The 26466-nt window shown below is 42.2% G+C and overlaps 1 protein-coding gene and 1 long non-coding RNA gene across 12 annotated transcripts in view; one reads left to right on the forward strand and one right to left on the reverse strand.

Moving 5' to 3' along the window:
- caska (calcium/calmodulin-dependent serine protein kinase a) overlaps positions 1 to 26466 on the forward strand; it is a 141183-nt gene that overhangs the window by 20388 nt on the left and 94329 nt on the right. The gene's annotated exons all lie outside the window — the stretch shown is intronic.
- On the reverse strand, positions 21429 to 23038 carry LOC122840113. Its single transcript, XR_006372169.1, has 2 exons — positions 22687 to 23038; positions 21429 to 22057 (listed from the first exon to the last, which is right to left on the reverse strand). It is a non-coding gene; the product is annotated as an uncharacterized LOC122840113 (long non-coding RNA).

Raw genomic sequence — 26466 nt, forward strand, 5'->3', positions numbered from 1 at the left:
TGAGAGACTGTCCGACTATCGCGAGCCAGCATGTGTCACCTGGTAACCATGGAAACAGAAATTAAAGCCTACACACGTGCGCTATTAGGGCTTTATGTCAGTCTGGCCCTCATTGCACGTTGTGCTGAGTGAACAGTGGAGGCCTCTGCTCCAGCCTCACAGTTAACGACAAACTGCAGTAAAATAAATGACAATGAACGATTTATCGTATCGCTTATCGTGAAAAATTCTTATCACGATAAGAATTTCCATTCATCGTCGTCTCGATAAAATCTGTTAATGATGTTAATAAACAAAAATAACAAAACCAAACTGTTACGTTATTTTACTGGAAATGTTATTTTTACTATTTTCTCCGCTGTTCCGCAAGTATGAATGAATTTGTGCTGCGTGGAGTTTAGATATGCGAGTCCTCCTTTAAGTAAGTAACATCTAGAAGAAGTCCATTTAAAATAGGAACGCTTTTCAAGAGGCACTATGACTGCTGTGCCGTTCATTGACAGCCATGCATTAGGCTTTCATCAACATTTTTATTATCACAACAGTAGCACAAAATTTAATAAAACTCCGATTCCCCATCGCCCCCTAGACAACAGAATTTTGTCATCTTGACAAACACTGTCAGGTTGGGCTGCTCATCAGGAACATGATTAAATGTGATCTATGAACCGAAGCACTAACCTTGATTGCTGTACCACTCAAGGCACAGCAAAGCCGATGGGTCAGTTACATTCACTGGTACATCTTTGATCTGAGTGAAGATTAGGAATGTTTGGTGAGCATGAAAAGAGCTGAAGTGATTATGTAATAGTTTCCCTCCCCGTATCACAACCAGTGCAGCGCTGGATGAACGTTAGCCGGCGTTAGCCTGAACACACTCCGCTTTAAACGACGAGGAGCATACGCTGTTTGAGCAGTTAGCTACTTTACAAGACCTCTGCTGGGTAAACAAACATTACACATGCCTGAGTCAACTGTCACACACACACACACACACATATGGCACAAAAGGCACAACTAAAGCATTGTACAAAATGCTGGGTTGCTGTCTGAGCGACCATATGGGCTTGTGTGTGTGTGTGTTTACTAAACAGGTGGAGGAGATGGAAGTGTTTATGTGTTGTGTGACAACAGGAGTTTAGGGCTGTGCTTGCATATAATCATCCAGAATCAGTAGTTAAGAAAAAATCTGGGGAAAAAAAAAGGGTCTCGATGTATGAAAGGAAGGAAAACATCTCAGTTTTTTTGGGGTGGATTGTGACCTTCCAGGTTTGAAATATCACGTTACGATATTATTGTCCACACAGCTTAACATGCACACAGAGTCCCAGGATGTCCTTCTACTTTTTTTCCCCCTCTCCCCTCAATGCGATGGGAAGTGATGTAACCATGATGTATTTGTTGAAAGGAAAGTGAAAGTCTGGCGTCGCCGTCAAACGGGGAGAGGGGATAATTGCGGAGCTGTCCGAGCCGCCGGAGATCAAAGTTGAACCGAAGCAGTAACCTTGCGACTACAGGAGAGATGAATGAGATCATAATGGAGTCAGTGATCTCTGTGATCTACTGCAGCTTCACTGGGATCAGAATGTCGATTTTTATTAGACTTTTTTATGATACAATGAGCTCCACAGGAAGGAAGGTTTCTTTGCAGCGGTGATCCCACAGCACAGAGCGAGACGGGGAAGCTTTTAGGATCATCTCCATACTGAGCTCACCGCAGCCTGCTACATTTCAATTTCTGATTTCTGTAAATCAGAAAAAAATAAAATAAATTTGCAGTCAAAATATTTGACAGGGTAAATAAGATGTAAAAAAAAAAACAACAACAAAAAATAAACAATCAAAAAACTTAAAGGAGCTTCTTAATGTGTTTTTGTTTCCCTAGTAGGCAAACAAGTACAGGACAGTTCAAAATACTTTACATGATGAAATTATAAAACAATAAGTGACATAGAAAAGAAAAGTTCAAATTAGAATCAGTGATGTTCCAGCTGAATGCATTAAAAGCAACTCTAACATAAGTGGGATTTTAGCGTTGATTTAAAGGAACTCAGTGTTTCTGCTGTTTTTCAGTTTGCTGGAAGTTCCTTCCAGATTAAAGCAGCATAAAAAGTGTTTTAAAGACTGTTGGTTATTGGGCATCAAACAATAACAAACAGAAACTCCTACTGGGGCAAATTTACTTTTAGAACAAAACAGATGCTGCAGCATCCAGGTCGTCATTGGCGAGCAAGTTACCGAGGGCAACCACGAGAATAATGATGTAGTGTAATGTTTCATTCTATGGTTAAAAAGACTAAATTTTGCAACGAAAACCAAACGGAAACACAGTTTGTAGAAATTACCATTACTCTATTTGGCATGTTTTTCACTTTTTACCTGACATGCTTAAAGATTTTCAGGGAGCAGAAAAAGCCGAGGCTGTAATAATGTTGGAAAAAAAATAAAAAATCCCTGAAGGTTCACTGCGCTTCTTGTTAGAAGTCATGTTTTGGTCTTACTGAGTTTGTGTATGTACAGAATGTGTGTGTGTGTGTGTGTGTGTGTAGTGTGTGTGCGGAGTGGTGGTCCTGTGTGTGACTTCTTGGTGTGTATGTGGGCTAATCTTAGCTTTAGCTCCGGATTAAGGGACATAAGCTCATGACTAGTGCTGCTGGACAGTGTTGCTCTGTAAGAGCAAGCTGTACCAGCAGCAGAGGTGGAGCCCTAGCAGAGGGAAGCACACATGCATCAACCGACCTGTTCTTCAATTTTAGGTCTCATTGTTTTGCGTCTGTTACAAGTCACTGTTCCTGTCTGTCATTACATTGTTGTGTTTTCTGAAAACATCAGAGCACTCAGTGTGGCCTCCTGCTGTTACGCGGCAACATTTATGCTTAACGACGAAGGGAAACAAAAGTCCGATAAACAAACAAACAAACAAATAAAAAAAAAAAAGACAGCTTGGAGTGGGAGGATTCCACCATGGTGTCGGACCATACGTCAAGCTCTGGTGATGAGGGAAGGACATAGCAACCCGCAATAATTTATTTCAAATGAGGAAAGAAAGAGACAGAAAAAGCATGCTGTGACAATCAGCAGAAATGAAACAAAGAAGACAGATGGCAGGCCTTTGCTTCCGGCCAATAAAAATAGAAACTTTTGCCAGAGTTGTAGTCTGTCCAAGATTAGAAAGACGGTTTTAGAAAGAGGACAGGGTGTTAGGGTACACTTCAACCTATCTGGTAACTGCGCCTAAAGCTAATATAGGTACAGTGCTTATAAAAGTATTCACCTCCTTGGAACTTAAATCAGTCATGATTTACAAAATTTAGCTTTTTTGAAAGTGTTAATCTTTCAATAACATGATTATCAAGTGATATTTTCAAATTTCCTGTCAACTTTAAACATTTTTTAGCTTAAAAATACAACAGGTCACTGGATGAATGACTGAGCTAACACCCAACCAACGAATTTAGCAAGTTTTCTGGGGGAAAACCTTGTCCACCACAACACAACGCAACACAACGCAACGCAACACAACACAATGCCACCAGGTTGCACTGGAAGGATTCTATCAAATCTGTTCGAGCTTTTTCCATAGTTTTTATATTTTTTAATGTAATTTTTTAAAGCTTCACATGTAGGTGGTGTGGTTAAGCAGAGCATCGACCGATCAGTCAGGCCTCCTCTCCTCTCTGTCTAATCGGAGCTGGAACCCAGAAGCAGAATAGTACAGATTCTCTTCATCTGCAGGTGTGGGAGTCGTTACTGGGACACTTGGTGAGGTATTTCAGATTTTGTTTTCATCTCTAAAAACAGGAAGAACCATTTCAGAGCTGGAGGGGAGCCTGGCTGTTTCAGACAGACTGGTAGGAGTTGAGTCTTTTAGGGCTCATTCCCAGCAGCCCTGTTTAGTCCGTTTGCCTTGAAAGTCCGGTTCACTTGGGAAAGTGGGGATGTGCAGTCGAGCTCTGATATGAACCAAAAACGTGAACTCTGATCCGCCTACTAATCTCCATTCAGTTGAAGTGAACTCTTGCATGGTTCGAATCTATATAAGTGGACAGGAGACCTCTTCAAAAACATTAAGCATACTGCAGCACAGGGTATTCTAGGTAAATACAACCGAAATAAACCTGGAAATCTTAAATGGTCAAATGGTCTTTTACCAAAGAGAAATCCTAAAACCACTGAAATATGACAATATTTCATTCTTGTTTATATTTTGTAAAAGAAGAAAGTTGTACCCAGTGTCTTCTATGGAGGTCTGTATGTTGTTTCTTTCACTAGTTCTTGGTGCAGCGCCCCCACAGGCGAGGAGGTGAAGAGGTTTTTCCAAAGGGTTTGGATCATTTGACTCTATGCAGTGTGAAAAAAGAACACAAAAGAAACAAATGTTGCAATTTTAGTCCCCAATCAAAGCAGAGTCTACCGGATTATCAGGTGGAAAAACACACTTAGAGCTGCTTCCCATACATAAGAAGTCCATCCGCAGGTGCTAACTGCATACTGTAGGAATAGTGAAATGTGCAACAACAATGCAAATCCCTATAATGATAAATTGCAATAATAGTAACAATAAAACAAAGCTAAATAAGATGGGTTCATAAATTCTACCGATTTTAGGTGAAATGTAAAAAGTTCATCAATAATGTAATTTTGACATAAAAATGTGAAGGAACCCTGGATGTTGGATCAAACCTAGTTCCTCCCTCTGCTGCCACCACAGAGCTCCTAACCCAGCTGGATGTTTCTTCTTTCTGCTTCAGGCTGCCTGCGGTCCACATGCTGCTGCCGCTAACAAGCAGGAACTTTTATCCTGACAAGTCTCTGCGGACTCTCAGTTGGCTTTACACACCACGCGGCCCACTTCATGGCAGGGATCTGCGTGTTCTGAACGCCTGGCCGTTTGGGACCTGGACCTTTGGGAAAACATAACTAGCATGGAGAGCAGTGCTAACTCACTGAAGAAATCAGGCTTGGCTTTAACTGTGGACGTCTTCCTGTCCGTCTGTGTTCCCTCTGAAGGTCATAACACCTCTTCTGATTGGTGGAAAACATCAAGCTGGTCCTCAGGTTCAGGGTTGAGGAAGGCTGAGGCACTTCCAAGTCTCCTTTACTCAACCCGGTGTTTAAAACGAGGTCTAAGCCTTCATTTTCCTGATTTATGACATATGTTATTAAGATAATGACTCAGCATGGCGGTCAGAGGTAGACATAACACCACAGCTTTGTTGCTGTTTTCTATAAAATCACATACCCTAGAGCTGTGGGCTACAGAGGAATCTCATGAGTTTCTGTGGCTTGCAGTGAGCGACCTGAACAGGACGCGGCTCTGAGATGTTGTCCAACTGGGAAGTCGATGTGAAACGTCCAGCTGTTTTTCTGCTGGGACGTACAAAGTTTGTGTATTTTAAAATAGGCCTCGGTTTGTTTTTTTATCCAAGTAGAGCAGGACAGCCACCCAGCTTGTTTCCACACCCCATAAAACCCTGAGCTTCACCCTGGCCTCCTTCTTTTGGAAGTTACTGTTTGATTGTTGTTTGGTTTTGGCCTCCATCAAAATACCACATTTTTGCTGATTAATGATACTGAAAGCATGATTCATCTACGGCAGACCAGATTTTGCTTTTTTTGATCCCATTGCGCATTCACACCTCCCCAAACAAACGACTTTCTAGGCAAACGGACTAGAGTTTGATTTAATTAGACTAAACAAGGCCGGTGTAGATGCACACTAAGAAGCACTGGAGCAATGTCATTAATACTGTTGTTATTGATCTCAATCAGAATTTAAAATTCTATCATTGATCCGTCTCCATTAGAGGAGAAGGATCTGTGTCTAAAGTCTGCGCTTTTTGCTTGGACGTCTATCTAAAACGGCTTGGCAGCAGTTCAGGCTGGTAGGATGCATCCAGTTGTAATATTTTCAGCATCAGTTTGGAAAAGATGTGATTTTATTTGTCTTTTGTGGATGAATAAATGTTGAACTTGAGATGTTTTTGGTTTTTTTTAATAACCCTAACGCAGAGATTAATCTAGTTTTCTGGATCAGCGTAACAGAAAACTAGATTAATAGACAACTGAATACTGTGAGCATTGAGAATGAACAGAAGAGCTCCAAATACAGGACCATGCAGAACACCTAGTAAAGCAAACAAAATAGACTTAAATGAGAGCAACGTACAACAGTAGGAAAAGGACGTCAAGCTAACTTCCATGAGCTGAGCAGCACCTGAGGACAGTTTCCGTTTGGAGCAGTTTGGAACAGATTGATGAGACGCTGAGCGGGTTCTGTTCAGATGTAGTGGGAACACAGTTCAGCCGCCTCTCCAGTCAGGTTTCCTTTGTCCTGGTCTCCTCTGCCTTCACCTCTTGGTGTTGCTCTCCTACAGACCACAGGAGTATCACGCGACGCTTACAGGAGAACTTCTCTCCCCGCCCGTTTCTCGGCTCTTTGCTTTCTGTGCAGGCGAGTTAGGTTTGGGGCGGCAGGATGGCGCGAACATCTCTGGCTGCTGACCAGTGAAATGATCCTCACGGCCCAGTGACTCACGCACGCAGAAATCTCTGGCAGAAGTCTGGGAGTTACGCAAGAAGGCCTTGCAGCTCCGAGCGTGCGATATTTGAGGAGACGGCGAGGAAACCTCGTCCCGTCCGCTCATCTGTGGCCTGAAATGCGTCTTCAGAAAAGTTTCTGTGTGTTGTGGAGAGAGAGGGGGAGAGTTGCGTCCCCACCGAAAAGCCGTTTGACTGAGTGCTGCTGCTGTGTGGCTGTTTCCTGGGCCACTCTCAACTTGGTGGGGTCGTTAACTTTTATGGACTGCAGCCTGAGCTCGGAGGAAACGACCGAGCCAATATGCTGACCACTGTGCGGATCCAGCCCCCTCCACCCGCCACCCAGACGTCTGCGTAAAGTCCTCAACGTGATGAATTGGCCTAGATATTGGTAAAAGACAAACCCAGAGTGGTTCTGTTGGGGAGAGTACAGCAGCTTTTCACTCACAGCTACCCATTTAGATCCTCTGTGCTGTTAATCAAAAGTTGGATTGATTTCATCGATTTCTGCGCCGCCGGAGCCCCACAGCCGGAGCTGGGCTGTTTTTTAGGGGTGGGAGTGTTGAGTACTTTAAAGGGTGCTGGGGGGATTTTTGGCACCGCGGTTTCTGCTCTTTTTGTCAGAGGACCTCACTGCTGTGCACTCTGTTGAGTGCATCTGAGCGGCAGAAAGGCTGGCGGCTGTTTGTTTTTTTTGTTGTTGTTTTTATTCCCTCCCATCCCAAAAGCTCCAGGCGAACGGGAGGTCTGACTTGGTGTAATCACACACACGCTTGTCCTACTCCATAATATGAGGCCGCGGGGCTGGCCGCTGATCCAAGAGCTTCCACATTTCAAACTATGAGCTAAATCAGCTCTGCTACTGACCAGAGCCAGAGCCATGCGGATTTCTAAAATTAGGGATTCACTAATCCAAGTTCTGACTCGCCAATAGGGATTTGAGCTGATCTTTGATTTACACCGTCTTTAGAAGCTGTAAGAAGATATTAGAACTTACAGCTGGGTGTGTTGGACCAAACCATTTTAATTTAGAAGTTTGGTTTCTAAGATAGCATCTGTTTCAGTATCATCTTAAGAGGCAAAAGCATACGAAGGGAAAAAAATGACCATTAACTGAGTTATGGAGCTCATTGATCGGCTTCAAGGTATTTCTGTTTCCCAAGCTGCATTTGAAACTGGGTGAATTTTCCATAAATAATTTGGTGTCTCGTTCCGCAGAAAGATCTTCATCATACAGTAGTGTACGTTTTCAATTTCTTATCCATATTCTAAAAATGCTTAAACATGTATTGTCTATGTTACAGAATTTTAAAAACCTATGATTATTGTGTTCATTGAGATTTTGCTTCTTGATTGGATTGATTTCTTATTTAGTCTTTTTTTCCCCTGAGAGGATGAAACCGTCTTTAGGAAGTCAGACTAGCGATTGTTGGTGTTAGCACAGTTAGCATTAGTAAAACAATGGTCTACTGTATATTCCCTAAAGAATGTAGATACTTCCCACAACAGATTGAAAGCTTAAAAGAATCTTTCAGTGTGACCACTTCCCTAACTATTAGTTTTAATTTGTACAATTATCAAGCATTTATTTGTTCTTAATGTTTCTTATGCCTCTAGTTTCTCCAGGCTACGTTTTTTCTACGTCTCCAAACAATGGAGGGGTTTTACAGTTTCAGAGTGCTGACGCAGCACTCCCATCTACAGGATGTGGGTCACCACTTCACTCCGCTTACACCTGCAGGGCATCAGGAAGCTGTGTCAAAGTGAGAGCGATTCATACAGGCTGTCTGGTTATCAGGTGTTTATTCCTCTAAAGCCTAATGACTCCACACTGTGGTCACCACCTGATCTGGGGCCAGTTCGGATGTCAGATCCCACGGCGGTGATGGATGTAGGTCCTCCTGCTGAGGTCACATCATATTATGGCGACCTGTGGAACACCTTGGCTGTCGCCCCTTGGAGCTCTAATCCATCATGGAGTCTCAGGTTCAACTGCGTCCGTTTTCAAATGTGAAGAGATTTTATGAGCCTGAGCTCCAAAAGTGAGCGTCAGATTAGAGCTGCGTTTCCACTGACCGTAAAAATCTAAATTACTGAAATAAGTTTGCTTAGTGGAAACACGGCAGCTTTGAAGAAGCTCACGTGTTTCAAAATTAGACTACGTGTTTTTAATGGCTTGTCACGTGAACAAGTTATTAAAAACGTGAGATTTTAATTTTGTTTCTTATTCAACTGAAACAACGCAATTGGTTTTTTCGACAGTAGCGGAATATCGTCAAAGTTTCTAATGGAAACCCAGCTACTGATGAGGCTTTTCAAGGCCCATGCTTCTTTTTGTATTTTTTATTTATTTGAAGTCTAAATGATTTTGACTGTTTAGGCTTTTAGCAATATTTGGAAGAATTTCAACATCATCCTGAGTTATGGATAAAGGCTGATCCCTAAGCTTTTACATGAATTTACTAAACTCTTAAAAAGTCTATCAGTTCATATCTCTGGCTAATGCATTTCAGAGTACTGAGTTCTGACATATTCAGTAAATAGGAAGAAATAAACAGATTTTCCAATATTTGACCTACCGATCACAAATCAAGGAGAAGTTAGGCTCTTCCTGTCTTTGTATGATTTATTTCCAAATGATCCATGTTAGAGGCCACATGTTCACACCAGAACACACAGCGTTCTGCCTGTGGGACAATAAGCCCATAAGTGGACGTTGGGTCATTCTAGGTTCTGTGCGTCTGCTGCTGAGGACCCTCAGTGTTTTCCTATTGGTTGTCCTATGATGAAAACCCCCCAAAGCTCATCAATGATTTAGTGCTGGGATGATGCCATAGAACTAATGGTCCATCATGGCCATTAATGATGCAGCAGATGTATATGTGCACACTGGGATCATGACATCAAGCAGCAATTGGAACATTTTATTTTCTGGGAATGTGGGAATTATTTTTTCTCTCTCTTTCTTCCTCTCCATCCTGGATAAACGACGATTTATTTGACTCTTTAAAAGAGCGGTGTCCCCTTTAAACACAATGTGCTGAAATATTATTTTATCAACCAAATCAAAGCGGTTTTTAACTATTTTCTGTCAGATTTTATCAGTCTCTCCCTCCAGTTTCTTGCAAATTATCATAGAAATTCATGCAACAATCAACAAATCACTGCACTTTACCATACAAATGCATAATTGTGAGTTTATTGCAGAGTTTTCACTAAAATGGCCAAAAATGCTGTCTCAGCGTTAATTGATGTTAGATTATAGTCCATTATTTACATGTCAAGTAATAAAAGTCATTTCCATAAGCACAAATATCATAATTATTTTAAAATCAGTACCACAAACACTTTGATTTTTATTGTACAAAACCACAAAAACAATTGCAAAATCCTGGAGGGACTGAAAAGATGTTCAGTATTGTTTAATTTTAAGAAATCATCAGTGTCTTAATGGATTTTATCGATAAATTCTGGCACAACCGGCCCTTTAAGAGCATTTCAGATCTTGATTTGGTCCAAAACAAAAATGAGTTTGACACCTCTGCCTTAAAACATTTAAAAACAGAGTTGTTAAACTTTCATACAAATGAAATATATGTTTTTTGGACATATAACTTGATTATGTACAGTACAGACCAAAAGTTTGGACACACCTTCTAATTGAATTCAGTTAGAAGGTGTGTCCAAACCTTTGGTCTGTGCTGTATGTTTTACTTTTTGCCTGTCTACATGAATAAGAAAGGAGAACGTGGTTTCATGGACCTCTGGGAAAATAAGGAAGCAAAAACAAAATTGACTTGTTTTTCAAAAGTCCTTGAAACTGTGATGTGGAGTTTCAAATCCTATTTTGACTCACTGCTGGAATACCTAACCATACCTTCCATTTCTCCTGTCTTGTTAATGAGGTACCAAACAACAAGATCTTGTTTTACCCCGCTAACTTATTGAGGACATAACAGAAGGAACTGGCTGGCTACAGTTCATGAGCTGAGCCGTCTGTGGTACAGTCATGTTGGGTTTTTGCCTGTCAGTATCGTAGCCTGCATGTGTTAGAATGTGGAGCCTGTTTGTACGGCAGCATTCAAACACCAGGAAGTTCAAAATGCTTCTCAGAAAACTAGTCACACACAGAGAAAACAATCTCATTAAAACCTAGAAATGCATCAAAAGAACAATGGTAACAATTCCGGCATCAAGTAAAAACAACACATTCAAATGCAATTTGCTTTTCAAACAAGTGAAAAGCCAAGACATGGTAGAAATGAACGACCAACTCACCAAACTCAAATCACCTCTGAATTATCAGGTCAATACAGACATGGCACAGAGACATCATATGACGTTTGCTTGCTCTCAGTAAATAAAGCCAAACCGCTCTCTCGATTTCATCCGCCATTGTACAAAGAGACTGCAACCAAGAATCAAGAGGCTTGGCCCAACCTGGGTCTTTTCTCACTTTTCTCAGCCCCAAATCTATAGCAACTTTGACACTTGATATCAACCGTTTTATTTCAAAGTTTGAGGCATTGGATGCCTTTTTGAAATGCGAAACGCATTTGACCTGAAAACCTCTTTAGGCAACAAACTCCGTCTATTTGATGTTGGGACCAGAATACAGGGTTTCCCCCAGAAAACCTGCCTAGCTCAGTGGTAGAGGCACAAGTGTTAGTCATAATTTGGAAGTAGTAACATGTCAGGTCAGCAGGAAGGTGCAGCGGCGGTGCAATTGGGGCGCACTTACCTACCGCCCAGTTCAATGGGTCAACTATGTACCTAGCTTAATCCACCTTTACTGTCACTGCTACTGGAGTATAAAAAAACCCATTTAAAATAAACAAATGACTCTTAGCCTGGTGGGGTACAGGGTTAGCCTGGTGGTCCGCCAGGCTTCTAACACACTGCGGGAAACCCTGTAGGATGTTTTGCTTTCGTTGATGTTGGTGTAAAATAAGTCCAACCATTACCTGCCAGTCTACAACCTAAATGGTCTCCGCGGTCCCCCCAAATAGGTTTATCAAATAAAAGTCCAGGTGGGTTTGCATAGGGAGGTTGTGTGAAAAACTGAGCATGAAAAGTTGATTCCATTTTCCACCCAAGCTCAAGGTTAGAGTTAGGAAAAGGAAGGGAGGACAGAGATGGAAGAAAGGTCTCTTAGAAGTGTGCCACCTGGGAGCTGGCTGCTCATTCAGTTGTCCACCCCTGCGTGGGTGGAGGAAAGAAAGCCTCTCGACTGCAGCACTCAGAGCTGTCACTCTTCATGCCTTTCTTCTCATCGGCTGGGAGCAGCATGCACACACTCCTCTCTGCAGAAACTAGAAGATGAGGCATTTTCCAACTCATGAAGCTCAGTTTTTTTTGTTGTTTCATCTTTCAGTGAGCAGAATCTTGTGGTTTTTAACTCTAGATAGACTACGATCAGAGTTTGACTGGATGCAGAAGTTCAGCCCACTCATCCAGTCAACATGGTCACAAATCTGGGCTACACACTGCCGTCCATAGAGTCACCTGGACAACTTTTGTGCTTGATCAAAGTTACATCACAGAGTTGGAGACGAAGCAAACGGTAGAGTAGACTAGAAGGTTTGAATTGGGCCTCTACAGAGACTACGTACAAGAACTGCTGGTAGTTACTCTAACTGTGCTAATTGGTAATACAAGATGAGTCCCATCTAACTGCAGGGCGTTGTAACACCTGCTGCTCTGTCGAACACACACTGTGTGACGTTGCCTCTGGTCTTGATATTCAGAATTAATGATCATTAACAGAACCGTTTCTTATGGCTCTTGCAAAGTTGCACATAGCAATAGATAAGAACTTTAGCTCTATTATATTTTGTAATGTTAATTCTTATGCACATCACATTGTCACAATAAAGACAAGTTAATTAACTATAATCTGTGTTGTTGGATCTGAGAAGAAGAAATGTAACAATGCGGATTTAACTGTAATTTGGATTTTCAGTGACATTCAGAGTTCTCTCAATTTGGGTTGTTTTGAGAAAATAGTTTTTTCCTTAAAACATTTTAATATCACGATGGTTACATCTTACATTTACCTAGAAAATAAAATGAAGCCTCTTGGTTTAAAAATTACACTCAAATGTAAAGCCTGCCTGCATTATCCAGTCACATTCAAAGTAGCATGGCCATGTATTTACTATACTCCGTTACTTGACTGGCTGAAGTCATGTAATACTCAATGGCAGAGCTGAGCGGTACAAAGGCTGTGTGAGGAAATGCTTTTAGAGGAGCTTGAGTAGAAAAGCTGAAGCGGGACATTCTGTCATAAGCTATCAGTCTCACCCATCTGCCCTTCTCTCTCCCCTCGCCCCTCTGTGTTCTCCCTGTTGCATCTTCTCTGGGTCAGGGAACAGGTAATGTGTGCACATTTGAATCTGCCGTCTGGAACTCGTTTTGTATTTGATGGGCCGCCCAGCATGTGGCTCCCTGTTTGCTCCGGCCGTGACCCTCTTTCTTTATGCTAGCAGAGATTCAGCCTGTGCTTCCACATCAGCACCTCTCCTGACTCTCTTCAGAGACTGATTAACTGGAGGTGGACTAAGAAACCATCCATTCATCCATCCATCCATTTTCTGTTCACTCTTGTCCCTAATGGGGTCAGGAGGGTTGCTGGTTCCTATCTCCAGCTACGTTCCAGGCGAGAGGCTGGTTCACCCTGGACAGGTCTCCAGTCTGTCGCAGGACTAAGAAACCAGTTACCCAGTATTCAGTTTTGACCCTGACCAGTGATTGGCCAATCATAAGTTTGAAAAATGTCTGCTCTTTATCTGAACACTGAACATGACAAACATGCTAACAAAATATCCAAAAAGGAAATAATTGTCTTTTGAACATTTTTTAACAACCCGACAAATGTTGTGAAAAGCAGCCCAGATTTTAACTACTAACCCAAAGCTGTTTTTTTCCACTATGACATGTTTAAAAGCAGCCCTATTGGACAGAAACCCACCCAATCTGGCAACACTGAACACACAGTGATCGCCATGGGAACATGTTGTTTACAAATAAAACACCCTATAGCAGGGTCTCTTTATGGCGTGGAAATAATCTTCACAATAAGAGTTTGTCTAAATTCACTGCAGTGTAGCCGCCATGTTGGAACGGCTGGACTGTAGACTTCTGCTCTCTCAATTTTTATGGGGTTTTAGTTTTCTATTATCGTTGTTCTCAGAGTTCGAATATAACTTTTTGGCCGTTTTTTTTTAACAGAGATTTAATTTTTGCTCTTCTACCTAGGTGTTTAGTTTTAAACCCCATCAGTATGGAGGGGTGCAAACAGGCAAGGTAAAGAGAAACCCACGAGTCGGCGTAAGCCTCTTTTCTGATCGTCTGGCCGCTGCAGATAGTCCTGACTCATAATTGCCTCCTCGCAGAGGCTTTACTGGTTAGAAGACAACTTTGCTGAATCACCACCTTAAGAAATCTTGAGAAAAGAGGCAGAGAATTTTCCAACACAAAGACGTAAAAGCAGAAGAGCGCCCACTCTCCTCGGTGCATGGCGGATCGGCTCAGTGATTCACACTGAACTCGTTTACATGTTTTCCTCCTCAACCCCCACCCCACATCGCTCTGTTTCACCACTCTGTGATCTGACATCAAAGCCGAACGGTTTCACAAGCTCCTCCATCTCAATCAAAAGACCTCGGGATCGGCGGGGAGGACCTCTGATGGCAAGGACGCTAACGGTTTAAAAGCCCTAATATTGTGTGTTTCTCTTGGTGTTTGTCTTCTTTCTGTGGCTGATTCTTCTCATCAGACGGTACAAAAATGCAGCTACAGCAACTTGTACCATAGAGCGTCAGCACAGAGCAAAGAAAAAAAAAGGCTTCTAAGTTAATTACCAGGAGTGGGGCAAAATCGTAATGAAATGGCATCACTGGCATGTTACCGAGAGTAGGACTGGAGCTGTAGATAAAAGAACTGGAGTAGACAGAAAAAAACCGAGCGGCAGCGTCTGTACTTCAGGGGAAATGACTTTTGCAGACGCTATTTAGTTCCTCTGATGCTCTTCTCTCTCTGCACAGCAACTTGCGCTCACAGAAGTTAGATTGGTTTTACATCTCAGCCCCCTGTGTCTGCGCTGGGCTCGTCGCACCCCGTGAAGTCTCCTAGTCAGATGTTGAAGCACACTGGAAACACTCGTCTTCCCTTAATAGCTCACTTATTCCTCATGCTTGCTTCTTGTTATTACGTCCTTGTCCTTCCCTTGAAGAACACGTGGCAAACAAAGCTGGAGAAGAAACGGGTCGTTCTTTCGTTCCTTTCCATCTGTTTCTGTTAGCTTATTAAATAACTGAGCTCGGACAAAGACGCTGTGGAATATCAGAGCTACACGGAGAAACCACAGTCCCTGTAGCTCCCCACTTAGTTCCTTCAGACTAGCCAGCAGCAATTAGCAAACACCTGGTGGAACTACACATCTGCTAAGCTCATTACCAGCAGATGTTGTGATGACTTCCTGGAGAGCTGGAGCTTCCCTTACAAAAAATCCCATGAATTTCACATGTGGTTCCCATTTTCCACGTGGGATGTCTATCACAGGGATACACATCACATGTGTATGATACACATGTGGAAATATGTGATACATGTTTTCACATGAAATATTCCAACATCACACGTATACAGGTGCTTTTAGATGTGATTCACATGCCATTCACATATGAATATTTGTGTGAACCACATGTGTGGTTTTAATGTGGTACATGTGTTTCATATGTGACTTTCACAGGAGAATTTCATGGGATTTTTTTGTAAGGGTTCTTAAAGAGACAGAGGCCTAATTTCAAGGTGTTAAGTTACAAAGTTTAGCTTCTTTTAAGTCACATTTGATATACATAGCGTTTTTACAACAACCGAAGGTAACATAGCTACTTGATTGTGCTACAAAATGGCACTGGGTTGGTGAAAAACATAATCTGTGCCTTTTAAAAGCGTTTAATTCGACAACTGTTGGTTTGCTAGCAAGACAAAGACCAGAGCATCAGAGGAATCTCCTATTTTTATAAAACGCTACGTGCCAGGTAGCACCTGGTGTCGGTGAACTTAGGTTCTCCTTCGGTTTAGTTAATGGCTCACATTTTTACACATTCTAAGTGTGAATATCCTGCGTCATAAAAAACACATTTTGGGACTGGATTATGTAATCAATCAATTGATCCGTGCAATCCTGTGGTGAATTTCAGGCCCTGGATAACAGGAAGACTGAGGACTTTCTGGAACATCTCCTTGTACAACCAAGAGGTTGCACAAGATAAATAATTAATTACTGCCAATTACAGATGTAAAAAACAATATTAAATAAATCAATTGAATGATTTTATCTAAAATTCTCCAAGAGAAGAGTTTGACCTCGGGAGATTTGAGTCCCCCCCCCCAAAAAAAAGTATTTTTGGTAAAGACTTCTGCTGAACATACTTTCAGGTACTAGAAATAATCTAGTATTTGTATAAACTAATCTGGAGATTTTTTTTTAATCATAATTTAGTCTGTCACCTGTGTTGCAGAGAAAGCAGATGAAACAGATGCTTGTTGCTGGACAGCTAGCATGTTACTCAGCATGCAGGCTCTGGCGAAGATCTGCAGAGCAGCTCCTGCGATGGGAACGCTTGTCTTTCCATCCACCTGGGAAAACGCTCAGGTTCCCTGGCAGGGACAGCAGGGAGCACCGCCGACATTCCCATCTCTCTTGCGTTGGGTGAAATTTCCCAGTGATGTTCCAGAAGGATGGCGAACGCTTCCTTGCAGCAGAGCACAGAGTTCCTTTATGGCTGCTTTAGTGATATCTGCCGATTTTTTTCTGGCATGAAATAATTTAGTTGTTTTTTTTGTTGTTTTTTTTCATTTAAAGTTGGAAACTGCAGTGGCACCATTGACATTTAAATCCCAACTTACAAAGGCAGTGTTATTGGGGATCCAGGCTGTTATCTCTTGTCGAAGGTTAAACAGACGTAAGACGTCTTTCATGTTGTCATTTCTCCGTTCCATCAGCTGAGAGATTCTTTTTGGAGTTTCTCTGCAACCTATAAAGAAATTGCAGTTGAAGATTTGCCTTATTGAAACTATTTTTCATCACTGTAACACACAAAACGTGATTTTTCCATTGGAGCCAGTCCACCACGGGTTGGGAATTATAACACGCTTCACATATGGGCCCCTGCTATGGACTTTATGCAACGCTCCTCCAATATTGCAGCAATGATCCTGTTGTGTTATTTCTAGGCCTGTCGCAATAAATCAAATGATTATATGATAATTTAAAACAACCTCATTCGTTTCCATTTGCGTGATTGTTTTTGTCTCTCTCTCTCTACTGAATGAGAAAAGGCTTCAGTCTGGTGCCTTGGTTTCAACAAGTCTTTTCTTTGAAGGACAGTTCAGTGTCTATTTTGTTTGTTGTTTCTATTGGGTTTTTTTTTATTATCTTGGACATCTCAAACGTCTTCCAGTTCCAGTGTTTAAATGTTCATCAGAATTTCAAGTTTATTGTTCCTTGAGAATGTGTTCTTGCCATTATTACTGTTATATTACTTGGAAATGTTATCGTTTATCGCGATAAGTTCTGGGACAATTTATCGTCAAGCAAAATTTGTTATTGTCACTGGTTGGAATGGGTGGAGAAAAGTGTTGGATAAGATAAAAGGCTGTTGAGAAGAATGAAGGGAAAGATCAGCAAGACAGAAGTGAGACCAGTAATGTCGACTGGTTTGGAGACCGTCCCAAACTGGGGGTTTTGGACTGACTTACTGTGCGTTTCTCATTTCTACCTCATCACTGCGTTTTGCACACAGAGGTCTGGATGAGTTGGTCACAAAAAACCCCCCCAAAGACTGGATGTGTTCAGAAAACCAACGGCACCGAAAGCATCTTCTTTACAACAGAGAAACCGGACAAGGCACCCAGACGTGACGTTAAGGTCGATCTCGTTGAAATGCGCCGACGTCCACGCTCCTTTCAAGCTGCTGGTTTCTCACCAGAGCCTGAACACCTTAGCGGGTTGTGAGGCAGTTCCTCTGGTCTGAGCATCTATTTTATGTCAGAACTCAGTGGTGTGATCCAGCATGAGTCCATCAGAGCTCACCCCACAATCTGAACGGCTGTTCTGCGAGACGTTGTAGGGAAAACCTGTCAACTGTGTGTGTGTGGACTGTCAGTGAGCCTCGCAGGTGCTGGCATGTCCTGGCTTCTGCCTAATCCTCATGGGAGCGTAAATAAGCAGCCTAGCTGTGCCTCCTTACATAACCGCTATGCCTGGGAGAAAGAAAGAGAGAGAGACAGAGATTCGAGGGTGTGAGAGCATGAATACAGGGATGGCCAGATGCAGAGAGGGACCGCCGAGGAGAAAATAGCAGCTCCGCAATTAGCTGTTAAAAGAAGGTGTAGACGCATGGCCGCAATTTCCTGATTCGTTGTTACGGCCTCCTCTCATTCCCTGCCAAGCGTGGCCGATTGAAAACATTTGATTACTTGTTGTTCTGGTCCTCACACTCACCAAAACTCTTTCTGACTCTGTCAGGGGGAAGAAATGATAAGAGTTTAACTGAATTTCTGCCAAATCTGGATCCATTTACAGGGATCTTTGGTGGAATGCATCGGTACTCGTGCGCATGCAGCCAGCGGCCACACGGAGGCTCGGATAAAGTTGGCAACGGAAGAGTGAGGCACAACTGTAAACCCGCAGAGACACAAGCATCGGGTGAAAACCAGACATCTTTGTCCTTCTGTTAAGCCAGGGGTGTCAAACTCAGTTTCATTTTAGGCCTTATCAAATACCTGACTGTTCTTAAAGGGCCGGTTATGCTAGAATGTATTGATAAAACCCATTTAACTGCTAAAATATTCATAAATAGCAGTCCCTCTTGGATTTTGATTGTTTTTGTGGCTTTTTGGAATCACATATATTGTGATGCTAATTCAGATATATTTGTAAGACATTTTTTTATGATGTTTGCGCTAATGTATGATGTTAACTGTGACTTTTTGGTACTCGCTGCATCGATCACAGTCTATAACAGCAGCGGTCATTTAAACCCAATGTTTTTAACCAACTTTGAGAAAATTTTGCAGTAACATCAGAAACAATTTGGGGATCTGTTGATTTTTGTATGAATTTTGAGGATTTGTGAAAAACTTTGGGGTCTTATTGAGGTAATCTGGACTCTAGAGGGCCACAGAAAAAGCTATGGTGGACCAGATTTGAGTTTGACACGTGCACTAAACAATTCTGCGCTGATTTGTGTTGGTCTGTCACATAAAATCTCAATAATAAATCTAAAACTGATACTCAACATTATAAAGACAGAAGAAGAGTTTGCTTCATCTCCAACAGTACTGACAGGAGTGAAGGAGATGCTAACGGAGTTTCCTGCTGCAGACTGTTAGCACGACGTTAGCAGGAATCAAACCCGTGCTGCTGGCTTTGCTAATTATTACGGCACGTACGATGGGATGATTCAGCAGTAGCTGTGTTTCCACTGACCATAGCATTACGTAAATTGAAAGTATAAAAATAAATCTGCTAAATGGAAACAATTATAAATTTTTTTTTTTAAAACTCACGTTTTTCGATAACGTTTTTCACCAGTTTGAGGTGGGTTTTTTTCCATCTGTATCAGAATAGATGTATTTCGCAAAACTGCAATGGGAACACTTTTTTTTGCATCACACGAGTCACGTTGTTATGGATGTTACTTCTGGTGAAAACGACTAGGAAGGATATTTGTAAAAAGAACAAACAACCAAACAAAAAAAAACTATTTGGGATAAAATAAGTGTATTTGAGTCACATTTTCCTGCTGTGTGATCGCAACCAGAGTTCGTCCGTCCGTCACGTTTCAAACACTGGGACTGACTGTCCCGGTCAGCATGAGCTTCCCGTTTGGTCAGTGACCAGGATGACCGTGCAGAATACCTGTCCCGCTGTTTTCTGGGTTGCTTTAGGAACTGCAGCCTCCTGCATTTTCACTGCACACCATGACAGTCCTCTGCCTTCCTAAAACACCAGGTTTCATTTGTATGAGCTGTTGAAATGTGTTCGCTTTTTGTCCCTTTTCCCACAACTTCCCTTCATAAGCGAGGCAAAAGCTCGGACGGCCGTTGAGTGAAAGCTGATTGAAGCCTCGATGTTGGCCGCTGAGTCAATTTGTGTGTGTTCCGCGTTAGCGAGAGAGAGGAAAAGAATGAGTTGTTGCCAGTCTGAGATGTCTAAAAGCTGTCAATTAAATGCTGTTTAACAATTCCTGGCGCATCAAAGCTGACCGCTCTGACTTTTCCGGGGAGGAAGGATTGCAAGCTCAGTTGGTCAGCCGTCCATCCGTCTCTTATTAGTGGCAGACTGCAGTGAAATACTGCAGAAATGTTTGTGTTCCTCTGAGGATGAAGCGCTGTGGTTCTTTCATCAGGTACCAGGATTTCTCCTGGCTGCCTCACCGCATTGTTTGGACTTATTGCTGTGAATTCACTCAGAGACTCAGCCAAATCCTTTTCACATGTTGACTTCAATCCACTTTGCTCATAAGCAATCGGCTGGCAGCTCGTTAGCCTAGCGTGGTCTGAATGACCAAATAAACACTTGCAAGTGAACTGAAAACTACGGAAACCAAGATGGGACTTTTTCTGCATAGACTTTTTCTCAACGGTTTTTCCTCAAGATTAAGAGATCATTTTCAGTCTTGTCCAGATGAATTAATTTCCGATTTTCTCAAGAGAACGGGTTAATCTTGAGAAAACAAGGTTTGTTGAAGATTAGTGTGTGTGTTAAATCAAAATGCACAGCACAATGGCATGCATTTAAGGATGGAATCTGGTTCATCTAACCAGGAATCTGGTTCATCTCAAACCATCGGGAAATAAACTTGTTAAACCATTGAGCAAAAGTAAATGTGGAAAACATTTGCTCTCGGCTTCCATAGAAAACCGTCATATGAAATCATTTCTGTAAAAGCCTTGATTAGTTTTGGTCTAATTTTGCATATCTGCACATTTTGTTACATCTGGTTTGATGAAGTAGATTTCTAGAGCTGCTTTGCTCCTGGTGGCAGCATGTTGGAGTAGCTTTGCTTCATTGAGTCTGATTTGTTTTGGTTTTTTTAGCATTAATTTATGGTTCTTCTGGTGGAATCATTGCATGTGTGGACAGTTATTCCCTCTGGTTCTGGATTCTGTGCAGCTGAAACATTACTCAAAAGTTATTTTTCACTTTTGGGTCGTTGTTATGGTGCGTATTGTTTTTACAACTGGCTGCAGCGTATTAGCATGCAATGAGTTAGTTTCCAACTTTTTAAAAGTCCTGCTATGAGCTCTGACTAGGTGTGTTACCTCCACAGACAAATGAGCTCAACTTGAACCAGCAGAAGCCACAAATACATTGTGAAAAAATAACTGTGGTAAACAATGGCGGTCACTGTGTTCAGCGTCCATCATGGCGCCTCGTATGATTGAGTAACATAGTTGCAAAGGCTCAATATTGAAAACATTTTCTCAGTGAACTATAATTCCTGAATTCACAACTGCTAAATGTTTGTCTAACTGGACCCATTCAAAATGGACCGATAAGAATTTAAAATTACGTCGAGATATTTTGTGACGATGAAAACTAACTATTACTTATTTTTTTAGGTGACTGTGTAGTTGTGACTGCATCCCACAGCAGCGATGGCTCCACGAACACAAACACTGCTCTTGAGAAACATCCAGTTGTGATCTGCTTCTTTAGGACACCAGTCACATAAAGATTGATTTGTATCACTGATCTGCACACAGTGACTGCATTTAATCATATTTTCAAATTTATTGATATTAGTTGATTTTCTTAATGAACAAACAGTGGAGAAAATAGTAAAAATAACAATCCTAAGAACACGGAAAGTTTTTTTAAACATTACTTGGAATTTAATGTGACAATAAATGTATCACGATAAATGCTAAACAATGCGATAAATTCCCACCCCTACATCATTCTGCGTCACTTTGCAGCAGGAATCCATGCCTCAGTGTGTTGCATGAAGTCATGATACAGCGTAGATGTAGTTAACCTAGAGCTGCTGCTCCTCTGAGCCGGGTTGGCGAGTAGGTGTGGAGAGGGGGCGGCTGTAGCTCTGTAACAAAGCTGCTGTAGAGTCCTGGTTTGTTTGGAGGAGCCTGTCCTGGTTGGGTTTAAATGTGTGGACAACGTTGGACTGATTTCTTCCTCTCTGGGCTCTTCCTGCTGCCTCCCGCCTCTCCTAAGGCTCCCTGCGAAGTGTAAACGTGCTAACGACATTCATTTAGCATCAATTCTCTCTAATGAATCCTCCAGGCTGAAGTTTCATTATGCCTTCAAACAGAATTGGGCCCGAATCACTTTGTTAATTTGTTTCTCATCATTCTCATTGTTCCCTTTCATTATGTCTGTTATATTTTTCTTTTCTTGCAGGCAGTTTCTGTTTCTCCAGGATTTCTTTTCCTGTATTCATGCTGGTGCTCTGTGTGCATGGGCCAGTGTGGGCCGTCTCATAGCCTTGAAGAAAAATACAATATCTTCACATTAAATTAGAAACTTGAAATAAAAGCATAAAATACGATCAAATTTCTATTCTACACAATAGAATCAACAGTTAGCTGTTTCATATTATGCCACACCATTGGTTTATTTATATGCTTGTTTGTTTTTTTAACAAATTGAGAAAAATCAAAAGTTAAACCCTACTTCAGTCACAAGTAGTTTGATATTAAAATGAGTGTTGGTTGAAATGTACACAGTGGCGAAAGACTGAAGCTAAATATAGCAGAAACACCCACTTGAGATTATGTGTTTATCGCTAGCATTAGCTTGCTAATTAGCATGGCTACGTTAGCAGCTGTGTTAGCTTGCGCTCTTCCTAAACAGATCAACCGCTCCAGATTTTTTAGTGGGCCAGTTTAACTTTCAAACTTTCGTTCTAAGATGATTTAAATTAGTCTGCAAACAAAGTCTCCACCTAAATTTACAGCCTGTCTTGGCGCGTCAGAGCTGTACCATTCTCAAATTAAAGTTAGGGGCTGGAAATGGACATTCATGGCTCAGCGACTCTAACCTTCACGTTTTAAAATGTTTGTGTATTTGAAGTGGCAGTGAAGCTCGTCCTTCTGTCTCTCGCTGTGACCTACCTGACATGCCCATGTGTTTCCTGAGATCTGTGAGAGACTGTTGAAGCGATGAAGTCGGGTCCTGCACGGCTGAGGGCGTTTGCAAATCGGGGGGGTGGGGGGGGGGTGATATAAGCGATTGATGTCCCGCGGACTGGTCAGCAAATCACCCTTTACGACATCAACACACACAGAAAGCCACGGACAGATGGCACACCCCGTCTTTTTGATGCTGCTGTAAATTCCCCGTCGTTACCCTGACAAACACGCTTCTCTCCACCAGGGTTCCCTAAATCCTCCTCCAGCGCCGGTCGCCATGTGAACGACGCCCCGCCCACCGCACCGTAAGCTCGGCGGCAGAGCAGAGAGAGTGAAGGCTGTTCCGTTTTCATTATGCGCTCATTTCTGCGAGCTGTGGCAGTGAAGGCCGTGCTCATTTACTTTTCACGCTGCTGTAAATTTTCGTCCCCATATCTGACATACCTGCACACACAGTTCAGCCCTCACAGCCGGGAGCTACTTCACCTTGTTTTACCTTTAATTAAACGTATCAATAATTTCAGAAGATCAGAGATTTAATAAAAACAAAAACAAAGTTAGAACTAAACAAGTGGAATGTTTTTGTTTATGGAACAAATCTGTCTACACAGAAACCATCCAGACTAGATCAGTTTTTACTTTTGAAGGGCAGAATTATGTTTTCCAGCCGTGTAGTATCATTTTATAGCACAATCAAACAACTGCTACCTTCAGTTGTTGTAAAAATGTTGTATATATAAAATATGACTTAAAAGAAATTTGACTTTGGATTTAGCGCCTTGAAACTGGGCCTCTGTCTCTTTAAGAAACTTCTGCTCTTATTGTAACTCCGCCTTTAGGAAGTCATCTCTTAATGGCTTCCTATTAACCCTTTAACAACATTTTTACCAGCCTTTCACTGAGAAGAGGCTCCTATGAGCTCAGCGGATGCTTAATTTCACCAGGTGTTTGCTTATTGTTGCTGACTAGTCTGAAGGAGCAGAGTGGAGGATTAGCTGGTGCTAGATCCACCCAGGGATTTCACGCAGCTGAACGGTTGATATGGGAAATTGAAGGATTTCTGGATGAAAGAATCAACCTGATATAAAGCAAAAAAAATATGTGATTTTGAGGTAACACCGCCCCTCAATCAAATATATCATTCTATGAAGTAGAACAGTGCTGTAACTTTTTTAATTATTGTGAGTATTTTTATGTAGTTATGCACACTCCATGTTTCGTGTTTAAAGATGTATTCATAACGATGGTTGAGTGATGCTTAGTTCCTTACGATTCAGCCAGTTGACTGCTGAAAGAAGAGGCAGACAATGTAAGATTCATTTCTTCCATCCAACTGCTGTTCATTGAAAACTTCTGTTTACATCAACATGTGACACGTTCATTCATTTTAAATTATAAATGAATGAAATAAACAAAACAATAACTAAATAAATTAGGTTCCTGGATAATAAATAAACGTTAGGATATTCCAGAAATACACTGCTCGCCTCCCCTTCCTGTCCACATTCCCGCTCGTTTTTTTGTTTTTGTTTCGTTTTCCCCTCCCCGCCGTTCTCTCCTCCTTCCTGTTCTTTCAGCGCGGCTGGCTGAAGAGCAGAAGCGATCGGAACAAGCCAAGTGCAGCTGACTCCCATTCAGAGCTGGAACGGCTGCGGCTGCGTGCAGCTGAGGCCCATTCAGACGCCGCGCGCCTCCTTTATGTGCAGGCAGAGTTCTTCAGAGAAACCCAGTTCCGCCACTTTAAGCTGTCAGAGCTTCAGATGGTGTTCTCTCCACTCCTCTGCACCTCCCCGTTCTCTGAGGCAGAACCGGTGCTGATGTTTCCTACTTCATCAGGGAGCTTGACGAACACAGGCTGCTTTGCAGATAGAGCTGGTATAAACAAAGTATGTTGTTTACTGCTAGTAGCTACCGTCAGTATTGTGTCAGTGTTCAATTTTGGTCTATCAACTCACTTTAATTGTCTCGGGGTTCGGTGACACAATGCTGTTGACTCAATACCACAATCAGGGAGCCTTTGAAACGTTAAGTATGAGGACAAACTGTTAATGAACTAACTTTCTCTTGCTCAAATGCAACATACATGAACATTCAGGTCATTTTCACAGGCTTGAACTGAAAACACATTCAACTTAACCTTCCATCTTTAGCCGTTTTCTCTTCCTCTACTTCACACTGTCTGTCCTCTCTAGTTGTGATACTCGGCGCTCAGCAGCCGGGTTCTCAGCCAGACAGCCAGCGCTGTTGTCTTTTCAAAAACAAAGTCAATTTTAATGTTTCATCATATTTCAATTAACTTCAAACTATGGTTAGTGTGCGGTAAGTGCACAAATAATAGAAGCCATAAAAATATTTCATTCTGAAGGTATTTTGCCACGATGAATTAGAGGTGAGACCAAGTCAGTGTTTTGCAAGTCTCAAGTCTTTATCCTCAAGTCCCAAATCTGAACATTTTAATTTCAAGTTCTTTCGAGTCTTTTTTTTCTTTCCAAGCCTCTGAACATTTTTTCAAGTCCAGTCTAAAGTCTTATTATGAATGATTCGAGTCCAAGTCATGTGACTGGAGGAAACCCTGCTGAGTCTCACGTTGGTAATACTCACATTTCTGATGGATGGAAGAGGGACAGAGATGCTGCTCCCTCTTTGTCTTTTCTAGTTTGGAGCCGTGTCTGGATGGACGAGGTGTCTGAGTCGGATACCAATTTAAGCGTCGTTGCTACCAAACATCTGACATCTTTAGAAAATCTTTAATAATTTCCTCTTCGCTTGTAATATTTTGTTTTAGTGAGTTTTCACTAAAGTAACAAGCCACGGTCCTGCTTAACTTGTGTTTATGTCATTTTCCTCTGTGTGTGTCATTAAGGTAAGAAGGCCTCACTGGATGCCGTTAACACTTAGCATCACCCCGGATGACTTCACATCTAAATTACTTCTAACCAACCTTCCTATCCGTTTTCCTCCCTCTCGGGTTCCTCTGGATCGTTTTGCCACTATTTTTTATTTATTCCGCTTCCCCTCCTTCCTCTCTTCCCCTCTGTTCTCTCCCTTGTTTTGTCCCTTCTCCTCGAGGGCTGCCTGGTATTTGCAGAGCGGTCAGCTTCGAGCGCGGCCCCTCATCGGCAGTGACGTGAAGGCAAGGGGGGGGGTTGGAGGTGAAGTGGCTGGACTGCAGCATGTGAGGCAATAACAGAGCAGCGGAGGGCTCAGCCAACATCGCAAATGACTTCTTTTTGACCCTGTGTGCCTCCAGAAAGTTCGCGGCTGAGACTCTTTCCTGATTGAACTGCTTTTCCTCTCTGTGTCGACGTCCTGAAAGTGACGGATCCATCGCCTGTACGCCGGTGTTATCTTCCAGCTGGAGAGATGGAGTTCTCCTCGGAGCCCGACTCCTCAGAGTGGAAACAGTGTTAGAAAAAGCTTATTTTCTGGCTCTTTGCTCGGTTTTGGAGGCAGAGTCTTGATGCCAGACGTCAAGATGTTCATGTTGACAGTGAGCTCTGATGTTGAGGAGGCTGTTGAACCCCAGTCACTCAGCCCTGGATAAGTGGATTAACTGACTAAACGTAAAGATTTTCAGCAGTGAATGTGGAATTTATCACCTCTGCGCCCTTCCTAAGGTGATCTTAGTTAATTGCGCTCAGAAACGGGTCGTAAACGGAACCTTTATCGCTGGACGGAGAGCTGGAGAAAAGGCAAAGTGTACAGTTAACGTCAGAATTACGAGACGACATTACGCACACTCACAATACTTTCATGGAAATG

The sequence above is a fragment of the Gambusia affinis genome, linkage group LG11 (assembly GCF_019740435.1).
Source record: "Gambusia affinis linkage group LG11, SWU_Gaff_1.0, whole genome shotgun sequence".
NCBI classification, from domain to species: Eukaryota; Metazoa; Chordata; class Actinopteri; order Cyprinodontiformes; family Poeciliidae; genus Gambusia; species Gambusia affinis.